Source organism: Festucalex cinctus, chromosome 1 (genome assembly GCF_051991245.1).
Source record: "Festucalex cinctus isolate MCC-2025b chromosome 1, RoL_Fcin_1.0, whole genome shotgun sequence".
Classification (NCBI taxonomy): domain Eukaryota; kingdom Metazoa; phylum Chordata; class Actinopteri; order Syngnathiformes; family Syngnathidae; genus Festucalex; species Festucalex cinctus.
In genome coordinates this window covers 26,360,951-26,376,161 of record NC_135411.1, presented here as the reverse complement: position 1 = coordinate 26,376,161, position 15,211 = coordinate 26,360,951, and the positions used below count along the sequence as shown (strand labels likewise).

The 15,211-nt window shown below is 38.9% G+C and overlaps 1 protein-coding gene across 9 annotated transcripts in view; it reads left to right on the top strand.

Moving 5' to 3' along the window:
* Positions 1-15,211, top strand: part of adgrl1a (adhesion G protein-coupled receptor L1a) — a 212,102-nt gene that overhangs the window by 153,122 nt on the left and 43,769 nt on the right. The gene's annotated exons all lie outside the window — the stretch shown is intronic.

Here is a 15,211-nt window from a genome sequence, read left to right as displayed (position 1 = left end):
GGGAACAAAAAGGGCCCAGTGGCAGGGTCAGCCCGGCGAGGGAAGGAATATCACTCACGCAAATAGCGCTGTATTCGCCACCTGTGATTTGTAAACGTGAATGGCAATGGAGTGAAGAGGTGCGCCATTGTGAGATCAAGGCGCAGCCGTCGCTATAGAGAGGGTGAGCTGCGAGCCTCATTAGGAATGACCCTCGGCACACTAACATGGTCACGTGACTGAGGCGGTGCGAGAGTGAAGGACAGGTGGAGATGATTAAAATTGAGGTACTCAAACTTTTGGAGTTCACGCACCAGAGACATTGATTGTACCATGAAATCTTAATGCCAATTAATGTAACTACCACGTTCGCCCATAAACGGGAATTATTTATTTTGTTGACAGTTTCATCCTAAATATTCATGATCTTTTTAATCAAAAAGAGTGAACCAAATTTAAATGAATTCAACTCAATATTTGTTTATCGTCGTTAGCTGGCGTGCACTGCCAACATGTCTGTGAACAGAGCTAGTTTACACGGGCACAGTCAGTGTTGTCAATGTTGCCATTTGCTAACTAGAGTAACTTTCGAGTGAAACTTTTCCAAAAATGTGACTAGTGAGTTGAATTGCGGCAAAGAAACAGTCAACATGAGCGGAATCATTTTCACTGCTCGGTGGAAGGCAATCACGGAGTCAATTGCGCTTAACATTAGTGACATGATGCCCATTTATACGCTGATGTATCAACATGTTGTGAACTTTTCACATGAGGTTCGTGTTTCCAAGCTGCAAATGTTTTGAACACTTAAAAATACTGGGTTGTTTGTTCACTAACCCACTTGCTGGGTACACAGTAAATTCTGTAGTGTAAATTTGACTCTATTTAGAGTTCATTTGACTATTTAGATAGGGACCAATTATAATTAGTTTTAGAGTAGGCTAAGATTTACACTAGGAAGAGAGTAAAATAAAATTTAAAAAAAATGAAGAAGAAAACTAACTCAAGGAACGAACTCACGACCTTCAGCTTGGAAGACTGCCACACTATAACCTGAGCTATGACCCTCCTCCTGTTTGCTTTTCTCCAAGAGACCAGACATTGTTTTTAATCTGTTGGAGTTAGGAAGATTCCATGCAATCATGAAATCACCTGCAACTGACATGAGCGATATACTAACAGAAAGCAGGAGCTGCGTGACTCCCAAACTGAAGGTCGTTAGTGCAATCCTCTACCCTTGAGTCAGTTTTATTTATTTTTTCTAATTCTTTATTTTACTTTCTTCCGAGTGTAAATATTCCTTTAAATCTGAGTGTGTTTGGTCCTACTCTAGAGTCAAATTTGCTCTACAGAATTTATTGTGTAGCTGTTGATTTTATGCAGATTGTGTTACTTTCACCCAACGTTTGGTTAATTATTTTGAACCAGCATGTTGGGTTTGAGAATTGGATTTGGGTGGGCTAAAGATCAGAAGCGAGTGGCCATTTTTGACAGTTTAACTTCAATTAAATAAAACATTCTTGGAAAATTTTGGTGGCAGCTGAATGGCTCAGTGGCTAACACCACTAGCTTTAGAGACGAGGATCTAGATGGAAAAAAAAAAGGGGGTGTGGGGAAGATTGGTGGGCTGTCAAGAAGGGCATCTTCTTTAAAAACTGTGCCAAACATATCATACGAGTGAGTAGGCGAAGTTGTTCTTTTTAAAAAGTGTTGGTAATAACATTGTCATTATTTTAAACCACAGCTATACTGATAACCTGGTAACTGACTTTTTGGTAGCTTTACCTCATCAGTGTGGGTAATTTTTACCCCTTGTTGGATCAATGTGCTGGATGTAAACAAGCCAGAATTGGCTCTTTTCCCTTCTGAACCCAGCACTGGTTTATCTACTTCACCCAACTTGTGTTCATTTAAAATCCTGGCTGGCACTTTTAACAGCAGAGGTCACCTTGCCTCAGTTGCACAAATCTTCATGAGGAAAGAGCGTGAGAAAGCTAGACATGCTGCACACATGCAGGGATGTCAGATTCAGGTGCTATGTGGTGATTTTATCAGCACTTATAATTGCCCTAATGCTAAGGTAGGAGGAATAATTGGTTTAATATTGGCACGTTGATCCTAATATATCGATCAAGTATGCCCTTTTTGACATTGAGGCGCCATCGTTTATTGTGAATTATTCTGCGCACTAGAGTTGCGGCTTGTGAATCACAATTTGAAAATGACTTCATTAAAAGAAAATAACCTGAATGTCTTGTTTCGACCAAGCAGTACAATTTGCTATGGCATTACGTTGAGGATGCCAAAGTTGTGGCGCGAGACAACAAGCACTGTTGGGTACACTCTGTTACAGCTGGCTACTGCAGCGTTTGAGGTTGCTGTGAAGTTTCAAGTATCCCAATCAATATAAAACAAAGTCCGATTATATTTTCTGTCTGACATTATCTGAAAAAAAAGGTTTTTGTATCAAGTGAGGTTTTGTCCAATACTTACAAAGGTAATTTAGAGAACTTCACTACTACATCTGGAAACTAATGGGCCAATCTACTTGAAAACCTGTGTGTAACGCTGGAGTAGATATTTTCGTACTTTTAATTTTCAGATCCTTTATATCTGTGACGGATGCATTGATTGGTCAATTGACAAAATTGGGTTGGTAAGAATACACATGGATGATGATGATGATGATGATGATGATGGATAAAGGTAGGTAGGCAGATGAGGTGCAATACAGTTTAAGGATGTTTAGATTTTATAGTGGATTAGGATTTGATTCGATACGGTACGGCTCTGTTCAAGAGCGTATGATGCAATGAGTTTCTTGTTGCCATTTGACATACATAGGAATGAACTCGTCAGTACTGTAAATGTGGCATTTCCTTCAAATATGTCCGGTACAGGCCAAATGTTTGGACGCACACACACATCTGAGTCAATGTGTTTGCTTTACGCTCATGACTATTTACATTGTATATTCTCAGTGAAGGCATCAAAACTAAGAATAAACACATGGCGTTGTGTACGTAACAAATAAAGGTGAAATAACTGAAATTGAAATGGTAGCCACCATTTGCTTTACTGTATCTCTCCAATTAAAGATGATTTTATATGTATCTTGCTTTTAAAGTGTAACTATTTGATTCAATTCAATACACTCTCCAATTTTAAATCAAGATGCTAATTTTCCAGCATGATTATTTCACTGGTGTGCTTTAGGCTGTCCACAATAAAAGGCCACTGTAAGATGGGCAGTTTTATTGTATTGGTTGGATGTCTGTGGGGAAACCAGGAAGTGCAACACATCTCATTTGCATAGTTGAGTTATTGTGGCCTGTGGAATGTTGGTCCAGAGGAGAGGTCCCGCCAAAAAATTCCAGGCCATTTTCTTGTAGACCCATGAGAAACACGTCTTGTATTGATGACCAATTGGAAGCTTTAACATTCCAACCCGAGCTGAACTGTGGCTCCTGGTGGAAACACGCCTTTTATCAGGAGCCCTGTGGGAGTACAGATTCAGAACTCCCGAGCCTGCCGCCATTTTAGCCTTTAGTCGACCAAGATGCAGAATGGCCTCCTGTCATCCGGCAGCTCGAGTAGACGCACCGTGGCCAACGTCGCTGTCATCCTTGGTCACCTGAAAGCCGATAAGACTGGCTTGTGAATGCTCGCTATCTACGCGCCCGCGCTCGCCGCCAGCCTCTGCGCTCCGTGAAAAGTATTCTCTGGGGTGGACGTTTGACTTGATAAAGGCGCCAATTTGACACCTGCCTCCTACTACTGTCTGAAAAGTGCATGTGTGTGCGGGTGTGAGGAAGTGTGTCTTTGTGGATGCACACTTTTGTGATTTTTTATTCCATTGACTTGACCCTCTTGTAGTCCGAAGGAAACAGAAGAAGCACACACTGCATTTTTCTTGTCACTTTGTTGCTCTCCAGCAGGTTAACTTTAACTGTAAATTCTCATTTTACAGGAAAGAACCCATTTATCGCCTCTTACGCCACTTTTCTATCTCTTTCTTTCTCTCTTCCTTTTCCATTATGCAGAACACACTCAGGGCCCCATGCTGATGTTCTTTTCCTTCTAAATTTAGTAGCATATTTTGTTAAATATATTTATATTTTAGGAAATATCACAGGGTTGATGACAATATTTTTAGAAACCCTACTGATTGCATTATTTATTATATGATTTTAAAATATTATTGGTAGTATTGGGAAAACAAGTACAGCCAACAAGTAACACATACATCTTTTAAAAATGTGATTTTAAATTTGTGATTTTAATGTTGTTGTTGTTGTTGTTTTTTTTGCATATTCTCTGACTGTCTAGTAAGTCAACAGGAAAATGCAAATAAGAGTACAACTAATAAAAAGGTCACTTATCATTAGTACAGTTAGTTTGCAGCCGTTCTTGCATCTACAAAGTTACTTGCGGAGCAATTTTGGCTTTTTCTGGGCCAATCAGTGGTCTGCAAGCCACACAATGTACAACCCCATTTTAGAGAGCGCACCGATTGCACGGTAGGAAATCAGCAAAGCAGTTCCGTGGCACATTCTTACACATAGCGACTGTAACCCCGTTTCATGCCCATTAACTTTTCAGCATGTGGCTTGGGGGTAGTGTGCCACACTCCATTCTGCCCCCTGCTGCCCATATGTAGTATCTGCCAGTAACAGGTGCAAGATTCAATTAGAGCAGCAGGCACTCTGCAGTAGGTCAAAAGGGCCAGGAAGGCAAACTGGGCAAAGCCGCACATAGAGCGGAGCCTTCCAGATTAAAAATAATATATCTTCACACTCACTGTTTAGATTGATTATATTACAATATTGTACATTAATTAATTTATTAAACAAAATATAATCATGTTTACATGTTATATAATCTACAGTATATTATATAAGAATGACAATGAACTCCACAGCTTATACTTGCATTCAGACTCATATCACAGGCCACCCAACCAGGACCCGCCTCTTAAAGGCACATACATTCACTCAGGTACTATATTTGATGCATTTTATGCTGTTTATGTCCTGCGTTTCAATGGTTTTCAAAGTGTGTGTGAGGTTTGAAACTTTTTTTTTTTTTTTTTTTTTTTTTTTTTTAAATTTTTAATGTATGTATGTGGGCTCTCTGGAGCATGGCTTTTCATCTGTTGAGGGTGAGTCGGGCATGTATCCCCTACAATAATTGTGGTTTACTGGATTATAGTTATGCAATATGTAATATAATCATGATTAATATATACATATTTGTGCTTTAAAATAATCATTAGTAATCTATATATTGTTTATATAATTACCATTCTGACATACAAAAAGGTACTGCCGGTCCAAAAACTATTGTATTTGTTTATACTGGATGCATCATCGACAGCAGGCATCCAAAATTAAAATCCTAAATTTAGCCCCAGGCAGCTCACCTTTTAATTGTTTTACAAGTCATTTAGAAAATGAGTCCCTCTCACTCAGGGGAACACACTTTTCTCTCTCTCCCTCTCTCACACTAAAGCTATTTTTTGCAGTCGACTCATATTGACAACTAGCAGGCTGACCTGTGCCTGCGAGAAGGATTATGGAGATGAATAGTCAATTATTACAGCAGCATTTCCCCGTCTGTGCCATGTTAATGGCCACGCTGGAGTGTGATAGCAAAAAAAAAAAGTCTGTCTTTTTAATCCCTGATAAGGTAAGTTTCATTTGCCATCTGGCTAGTTTGGAGGCTAAATAAGTGCTGCCTGTCACAAACAACAAGATTCCCACTCCAACAAGAATTAATCGATTTAATCTGACTGCCTGGCGTAAATCCGCGTGGCTTTTCCTCTGGCTAACCTGCTCTAACCAGACCTAATACCTAATCTGAAGATTTATGCTTAATTCCTAATGCCTGTTACTTAATACCTCGCGCATACTGTGGACATAATAGCGTTGTGTGCTATAAAACTGCTGCTGGGTTTTCGGCACTACGGCGTCCGTTGCTGCAATCACCATTCAATTAGAGTGCGAGAGAGAGAGATGAGGTAAACAGGAAGTAGGTCTGAGTTAATGGAGATCACCCCCCACCCACGCATCAATCCGCCCGTCTGTGCAAGGTGTTGCGATTGTTTATGTGACTGCCGCAAATTATGAGGGGTTTTTTTTGTTATGAGCTGTTGCTCAGTTGATATTTTCAGCTTGTGTTGTTGACTTACAATTGGCCTTTTATTCTAACCAAGGTCCTAAGAAAAGTTTGCAGTGAAAAGAAACTGTTGATATTTTCCCTTCCCGTGCCGTGTCGTGTGCAGTTTGGCACATTATTGACAGTTGTTGAAAAAAAAAAAAGATGCCAAGGATGCATCCTTCCAGCTGCTTATTACCACATTCAATTGAAGTTTACTATAAAACTAAACTTAAAGCAAAGAGAATTACATGTGAATTTGACCAAACCGGCTACATGCTAATGCTAATGTGAAACGATTGGCTAATAAAACTAGCATCACTGCCGTGGTACGGTGCTGCATTGAGAGATAAAACCGACCCGAGTTCATGTTTTAATTAATTAATTTATTTATTTATTTTTCGCTATCTTTCAAATGATTTTTTTCTTTGACTTGAGAGCAAATATTCCAGACACAAGCGCTTCATGACAGTGAACTGAACTCACCTTATTAAATAACAAGCAGTTTGTCACATAATAAACAATTTCTCAAAAGAGAGGCTTCAAGCGGTGAAGTGCCCCTCCTAGTCCAAGTTCACTGTCAAACGAAACATAACTCAACTCAACTTTATTTATAAAGCGCTTTAAGAAAAGGCGTTGCTGTATGCAAAGTGCTGTACATAAACATCAGTTTTGCAGTAAACAAGAACAAAGCAAACATTTTGAAGTGTGAATACAGGTTTGTTTGTTTTTGTTTTTTTTACAAGTACTGTAAATACATTATACATCAGTGAACAAATAAGAAGTAGTGAATAAAGAGATAAATAAACAAAACATAAAACAAAGAGAATTCCACGTTGTTTTAAACAACTACACAACTTTGCATTTTGCTAGATTAATACTAACACACAATGCAAAACTCTAACTAAAGCTAAATGGGTTATGAATGGCTAGCTAAAAGGACTAACAAATAGTATTGAGGTTGCAATGTCAAACTCATAAGGCTTGCAGCAATGGATATTTGAAACAGTGCCTTGTCATATAGAGACAATATAATAATACTCATCACATATGTTTTGTTATCTGCAAACTCGTGAAAAAAAAATCAGTTTATTGAACCACTTATAGTTGTAAAGGTATTTTTTTGTGTGTGTTCAGAAATGCATTATTTTATTTTATTTATTATTTTTTATTGTTTTTTGTTTTTTGTTGTTTTTTTTTGGGGGGGGGGGGGGGGGGTCTGGAACAGATTGATTGAATTTCCATTCATTTCAATGCTGAAAGATGACTTGCGATACAAGTGTTTTGCAGTGTGGTCAGTGGGGGCCACCCGACATCATAGCAAAGCTTTATTCTGATCAGCTGCTTGTTGAGAGTCGGCGCTTATACACTCACTCAGGCGGTCTACACAGCAGCTAATGTTATTGCCGTGAATCACATATAATGGAGGCCAGTACCAATTTAGGACAAGGCTTTTTGAGAGGTCAGGTGCAGTAATGGACTGATTTTGGCCAGGACGCTGATGTTTTGTGTCGTGCATAATAAAAGCGCTCTTGGCCAAGTGCATTGGCTCCACCAGTTTAATGTAATGACAAGAGAGCACCCACTCGGGTTGCGTTTGATCGACTTTCAGTGTCGTTAAATTACTCCCGGCTATGCTCTTTTCACTCTTCATTAGGTATTGTATACCGCAAAATCTTAGAGATTAAAAAAAAACATCTTGTTAGAGCACAATTGAATATGAAACGTGCTTAGATCAGTAATTGAACCCTCATGGAGCAATAATTCTAACTGGATGCATTTACAAATTTTCCCATTAGGTAAAGCAACTACACTCCTAATTGTGCTTTCAGCCTTTTGCATACAGTATATGAATTTGTGAGGAAGTCCAGAATATGCGGTGCGATACATTCTGGATGTCGACATGCATGTATGCAATTTAATTTAAATGAGGTACTGTAAATCAAGTATTCTTGAGTCAAAATGCACACTGGACAACAATTATATATCAAATACTGTATATTATATAATGTTAACGTGTCAGGGCAGTTTTGTTACATGCAAGTTAGGTATTTAGTTACCGTACTGGTGACGACCAAGATGAAGCAAGACCATTTATGACGAAAGCAAGGCAACTAAGCCACTTTTCAAACCTCTCAAGCAACTTTTTTTTTCTTCATAAAGAAGCAGCTTGCTACAAAACTACTGACTTTTTTTTGTGATATTAATGTGAACCTCTGAAGGCGATATTGGCCTCTCTGCTGTTAGCAATGTTTGCTAACACTAGTTTGTACTAACACTGTAGCTCTGCTTTTTACACTAACTAACCTAGTTGCCAGAGTAGTACTAGTAGTAGTAGTAACAAATTGTGACATAATTCATATCATTTAGAAGGGCATGTAGTCAGAAATGGGCAGACAACTAAAGATTTACTTCATTATTTTATTTCACACTTGATGGGTTGGCAGGCACTCCAGAGAGACAACTATTTGCGCACAAGCAATTAAAATGTCTTTTTTTTTTTTTCTTTTGTAACATGTCCCTTTTCTTGTTTGTAATTGTGGTTTTAGTTTGCAGTGCTGTAAAACTGTGTTCCATCATACTGAGTTGTTTTGAGTACAATCTTGCATTTTGCAAACCACAACAAGAAACATAGTGGTAACTGCATACTTCACAGAGATAATTAAATCATGTCCTGGTGTACCTAATATTGTGTATGGAAAATTTAATGAGTAGCTATCATTGCTTTTTTTTTTCTGAAATATCAATTTTCTGGTCACAAGCCAGAAATAATTCAGGTCTCCTATCCAATATAAGATGATGACCATACTGTACGAGCGGAGTGGTTCGCTTGCCTGCATGTTAATACTTACATTTCATTGCAATTTATCCCTTTTTTGTGAACAATCGCATGCTTGTTTTTGTCCTTAATTCTACCTTGAGGCCGAGTATTTCCAGCTTTGTTTATGGGTCACCTACATGGACCCGGTAAGTCCACCACCTTGTGCGTGCTTTTTATTTCTCCTTTTTACACCAGCATTATACTTTTATGGCGCTGTCCTACTTTTATCGTCCTTCTCCCTCGCGCTGCAGCATTTCAGCTCTGATAGCATCTCGGCCTGCACAGTGCCTACAATGATTTATTTATTTTATTTTTTTTAAACTTCCCCCTCGTGTGTTACTCCCCCACTGTGTCTGGATCGATGAAGATGTCGTTTGATTGTAGTGCGCCGGAGTCAGAGTTGCCGTTAGTGGGGAGATTCATCGCTCGGCCAGATTCAACTCCAAACCTTATTTTGCATTTTTCAGTCACCCACATTCGTATTTGCAAGGCAAACAGACAATTGTGCGTGTCAAATAGAAGGAGTCTCTTAAGTGTTTGTTTATGCTCATGTTTGATTGAATTCCTGTTTTGCCTACCAGTCTCAATCCCCTGCTGCAAGATACCTTGTTGGATTAACATGGTGCTTACAGTATTGCTGCTGACTCATATGACTGTCATAAAACTCATCAGTGGAATTGGTGTTATCGATCAGATCTGCAGATTCTTCGAGGAAGTCTTCCCTGGTCGATGTTGGTCACAATCAAGTGTCGACACGATCGTCAGGATAGCAGCACAAAGCAGATAACTGGTTGTGTGCAACCAGTGACTTGTCCCTCGCATTGAAGAGTTAGGATTAATGGTTAATTTAAATTTAGGTTAAGGATTAGTACAAGAGATTGTAGTTCTACTATACACACCTTTTATTCATTTTTATTCACTAAGACTTACCATTTCAGTTTAGATTTGTTGTTTTCTGGAGTTGTCTGGTTTTGCGATGAATGAAAGGACATTTTCAATAAATCAGGTTATTTTCTGAATTACCCTGTTAATTGCTAAAGCTATAATAACCTGTAACGGGTGTTATGCGCGAGAGAAAGAGAAGGTGAAGAATGACAAGTTGCAACGACACTTATAGACACGTTGCATAGACTATAGACACAGACATATGTTATCTGACACGCCCAGTAGACATCGGCACTACAGTAGGCATGATGACATATTTTTGGTAAGAACAGAAACCCATATTTAAGTGCTGTTCAATCGATGGACATCCTACACAGTCAATTTTGGAAAGTCCTGTAGTGATCATGTGTTAAAAAAAAAAAAAAAAAAATAGTACAATTTTCCAGGTCTTTGATGTTTACTGCCGAGGCTGAGTGAAGCACCGCAAGTGATCCTTTCTGTTTCCCCGAACGCGGAAGCGGTTAGCACATAACCCCCATATATAACTTCATCATGGAGACCACAAATAAAAAGAGGAATTGTAATAAATTCACAAAATATCGACATGTCTGCTTTTAAGTAAACTCTTTGGTTTTACAGCTGAGGCATTTGCGTCTTGGAAGCACATACTGCTATTAACTCCTTTTTTTGATTGGTAAGTACTACCAAGTCCTATTTATGGTAGTGAATTGCTCGAAATGAAAACGACACAAATAAATGCACACGCTAATGCTAGCTGACCCTGTTTTTGGGCCAAATCCTTAAACACTGCAGCCCTCAGTCTCCTACTTTCCGAATACAGATAGAAATGACACAGACACACCTGCTAAGATAAGTTAATCTTAGCTGTTTCTGGCCCTAAACTCGGAACGTTATAGTATCATATTCCTCTGTTGTTGCTATTTGTTAGCGTATGTCGTTTTCCACTGATGCCCTTAACTCATTTGCTCCCAATAACGTGTAAATACGTTTTTTTTTTAATGTTCTAAGTGTCCCAAAGATGTATTTATACGTTTTTTTGTTGTTTTTTTTTATGCTAGAGCATACAGATGGCTTTGATGCAGCCTCTCAACTGCAAAGAACGGTTGCAGTAATGGTAGTTATTACACAAACGGCCAGCAGGTGGCAGCAGAGCAAAGGAGATCAACCAGAGCCATGTAGAAAAAAAAGCTCACTTACTTACAATTTTGAATAGATTTGTGAAAACTGATGAAACTTAGCTGTCTTCTAATGCTAATTGCTGCAAAACGGAAACAGATAGAAACACATACTTTTTCTTCCTGATGAAAGAAGAGACTTTAATCTTTCTTTTGATAGGTTCCATGCTTTTATAGCAATAGAACACAATATTCTGTGGGCCTTGCAAAATCAGTCCAAATCCAGTAAAACAGCCGGGAGGGAACGGGATTGCTTCTGTGAAAATGGCTGGGAGTGAATGAGTTAATTGGGCATGGTTTTTGTAGCATCCCCAAGTACGATACTGAAGTAAAAATTTGAATGTGCAGTTGAGAAAAAAACTCAACGAGCTCATCCTTTAGTGACCCAACAACCAGACACAGAGTTGGCATTCTCCTCCTGCACCAGACTCCATGCAATATTCAACACGTTTTGAGCCCGGACTGATCCATGTGCATGTGACAGAATTTTGCGTCACTTGTGCATGGGTGTATATATAGTATGTGTGTGCTCTGCACTCATCACACGTGTGTGCTTGGATGCCATGCACTGTGTCCCGTGTGTCCAAATCTCCCCTGCAGTGTCCAATTAGTTCAGAGGCGCGTTCAATCACGAGGTGACCAGCAGGTGTCTGCTACCTCAAGCCAGAGAGCCATATTACTAAACTGGCACAAGGAGATGTGTGTGGGGGTACTGTGTTGGGAGGTCCTCAGCTGGTTTGTCCTGTAGTGGCTCCAACACTTTTTAAAAATTATTTTCTGTAAGGAATGATGCCAGCAGCTTTGCTTGCAGATCAATTTAGGCTTGCTGTACACTGAGAGAAATGATCAAACTCAACTGAACTGTCAAGCAGTTTGTGGGGTTCTGCCATTGCAATCAATAAGCTCATGTTTGCCTCTTTACACACAAATGCAGAATATAGTATTAGAAAGTCTTCCCCTGTCCAGAGTTTACAAACAGTTCAATTTTTTAAGAATAAACAAAACTTTGATAAGTGTCACAATCTCATTTTAACCGCCTGTGTCAAAGCCGAGCTTGTGTTAGAAAATGTCCACAAAAAGACAGATAAAAAAAAAGTACCCTTGGGACGTTTTGCTTTCGTAGCCCAGGAAAAATTAAGAATGGTTTGATAGCTCTCTCAATAATTTACCCCTACGGGATAAATTGCTTCTGTGAAAATGGCTGGGAATGAATGAGTTAAGTAATATACAGGGTGACCCAAAAAGATGCGTAGCCATATTTTATTGGATAAAAAATCCATTTTTTAACGAATGTCTTTTCTGTGGATGATCATTTGCAGCTATAGTTGCCCTGAAAATGTCTTGGACAAATCAGCAGAAAATATTCTCCCTGGAGACCTATTTTGCGACAAAATCATACCAGAGTGTACAGATTCAGTTTGGAAAGCGTTTCCATTGTCGCAACTTTCCATCAAAATCAACGATTGTTAGTTGGATGAAGAAGTTCAGAGAGCATGGGACTGTAGTGGGCCTATGTTCTAAAGCCACAGGGGGAACTTATTCAGGAATGCAGGAAGAAGAGTGCAAGGACAGGAGAAAACATTGCTGCAGTGAGGGACTCAGTAGGACGCAGCCCTAGGAAATCAGTGCGTAGACGCAGCCAAGAACTCGGAATGACTGCGGCGTGTTCTTACGGCTGATCTGCACCTATACCCATACAAGATCCAAATAAAGCAAAAATTAACTGATGCTGACAAGGAAAAGCGAGTAACAATGTGTGAATGCTTCTGTAATGTACTTGAAAATGATGAAAACTTTCTTGAGAACGTTTGGTTCTCAGAACTGAACTCTGAACTTCTTCATCCAACTAACAATCGTTGATTTTGATGGAAAGTTGCGACAATGGAAACGCTTTCCAAACTGAATCTGTACACTCTGGTATGATTTTGTCGCAAAATAGGTCTCCAGGGAGAATATCTTCTGCTGATTTGTCCAAGACATTTTCAGGGCAACTATAGCTGCAAATGATCATCCATAGGTTCACCTTTCACGTCCTGCAACAGAAAAGACATTCGTTAAAAAATGGATTTTTTATCCAATAAAATATGGGTACGCATCTTTTTGGGTCACCCTTGTATTTCAATTTTTCACTGACTTTTGCATACTTACTTGCAGTACAAGTATCTTCTGGTCTTAACTTCTCTCTCTCTCTCCAGAAACCTTGGTTTTGGTCCAGAGTATACTTTATAAGTACAATCAATGTCTTGTCAAATGTACTCCTTTTGTACCTTTGATGCTTGACTTTATAACTTAGAAAAGCTTTTGTACCTTCTTGTTCTTGGTAAAGGTACAAAGGGCTACCTCAGAGTCTAATAATTCATGTGTGTGTAAGTTTTACCTTGAGGGACAGAAACACACTTGTTCTGTAACTCTTTGTACAAGCAATTTAAAGAGTCAATTTTCCATCGAATGTGTCCACTATGTAGCAATTTACAATTCTTCACGTCATTAAAAACAGTGATGTAAAATACTAGCTTTCCTGGAGTGACTTCCAGTGAAAAGCTTTTGAGCCACTTTTGTTCCTGTCAAAGGGACAACCTTCTATCTTGGGGTCTAATAATTCATCACGTGAGGTAAGCTTTACCTCGAGTGACAGAAATGATGTGCCCATGCTAGAAATCATTTTAGTCTATATATTTTTGAGTAGGGACTCACGATAATGCTATTTTCAACCGATACCGATAAACCAATAATTTAGAAAGTGCCAATGTCGATAACCGATAACTAAGCCGATAATTGTTTGCAAAATTTACTTGAATACAAATATACTCTCAATTCCTACTATAAGTCCAACATGTACAAATACAGTGAAACATTGTGTAAACTTTACGCAATGTTTCAAAGTATGTAAAGCACCATGAAGCTGAATTTTATTGATATGAGCCACAACCACAACAAATGCACCAACGTGGCATGTCTATTATTATTGCCCGATTTCTTTATCTGTATGAAATCAAATTGGTTGCTAATTGCCGATAATTGTCGGCCAATTTTCCATTATCTGGTTTATCTTTATGACACCAAATTGTTTTACAATTGCCAATAATTATTGGCAAATTTCTTTATGATCTGATTTATCTGTTTGCCGTCAACTTGTTTGATAATTGCCGATAATTTTCGGCGAATTTCTTTATTATCGGGTTTATCTGTATGAAATCAAATTGGTTGATAATTGTCGATAATTTTTGGCAAATTTCTTTATTATCTGGTTTATCTATTTGACATCAAATTGGTTGATAATTGCCGATAATTATCGGCAAATTTCTTTATCTGGTTTATCTGCATGACACCAAGTTGGTTGATAATTGCCGATAATTATCGGTGGATTTCTCTATTATCTGGTTTATCTGTTTGACGTCAAGGTAATTATCGGCCACCGATATTATCGTGCATCCCTATTTTTGAGAGTTTGTTGTCATAAAAATGACTTGGTTGTGTAATATCACACTAAGAGATCAACATCAACAACGTGTACAAGCAATTTAAAGAGTGAGTTTCCATCCATTGTAATTTACATTTCCACCCGTCATAAAAATTTAGCATGCTTGTAGCTTACTTGGAGTAAATTCCGGTGAACAATTTTTTTATAGTTGTTCCTGTAAAAGGTACAAACCGCCACCTTGGATTCTAATAATTGATCATATGAGGTAGGTGAGTGTCGGTTTTACTTCAAGGGACAGAAGTTGACTCCTCCTGTACCCCTTTTTAGATACCGTAGCACATTTTGGCACTACCAAAAGCAATGGTGCCATCCAGATCATGTATTTTGGCGACCTTCCCAACTTCTTGGCACCGTTTTGTGGAAACCTGTCTTCTTACTCTCGGCTGAGAGCCAAATTGGGTCCCAATAAAACAAGCTCCACGTTGACTGTTTTTCCACCCGCCGAAGGAGAGAGGCCTTTGAGGTAAAATTGCGCAATCAAATAAAAAAAAAGTAGGCCGAGATGAATGCGATTAGAGACTACACCTAAGCGGGAAGCGAGCATCAGCCGGAGCTCTCCCCATTTATCAAATCCCGACGAGCACGACGCTCATGTCCTACAAATGAGCTGATAATGCATCTCATCTCACTCTGCTGCTGCCCATTATCATCCTATCCTTTGTGTCCTTATTTTAAATTCCCAACTAACTTTTA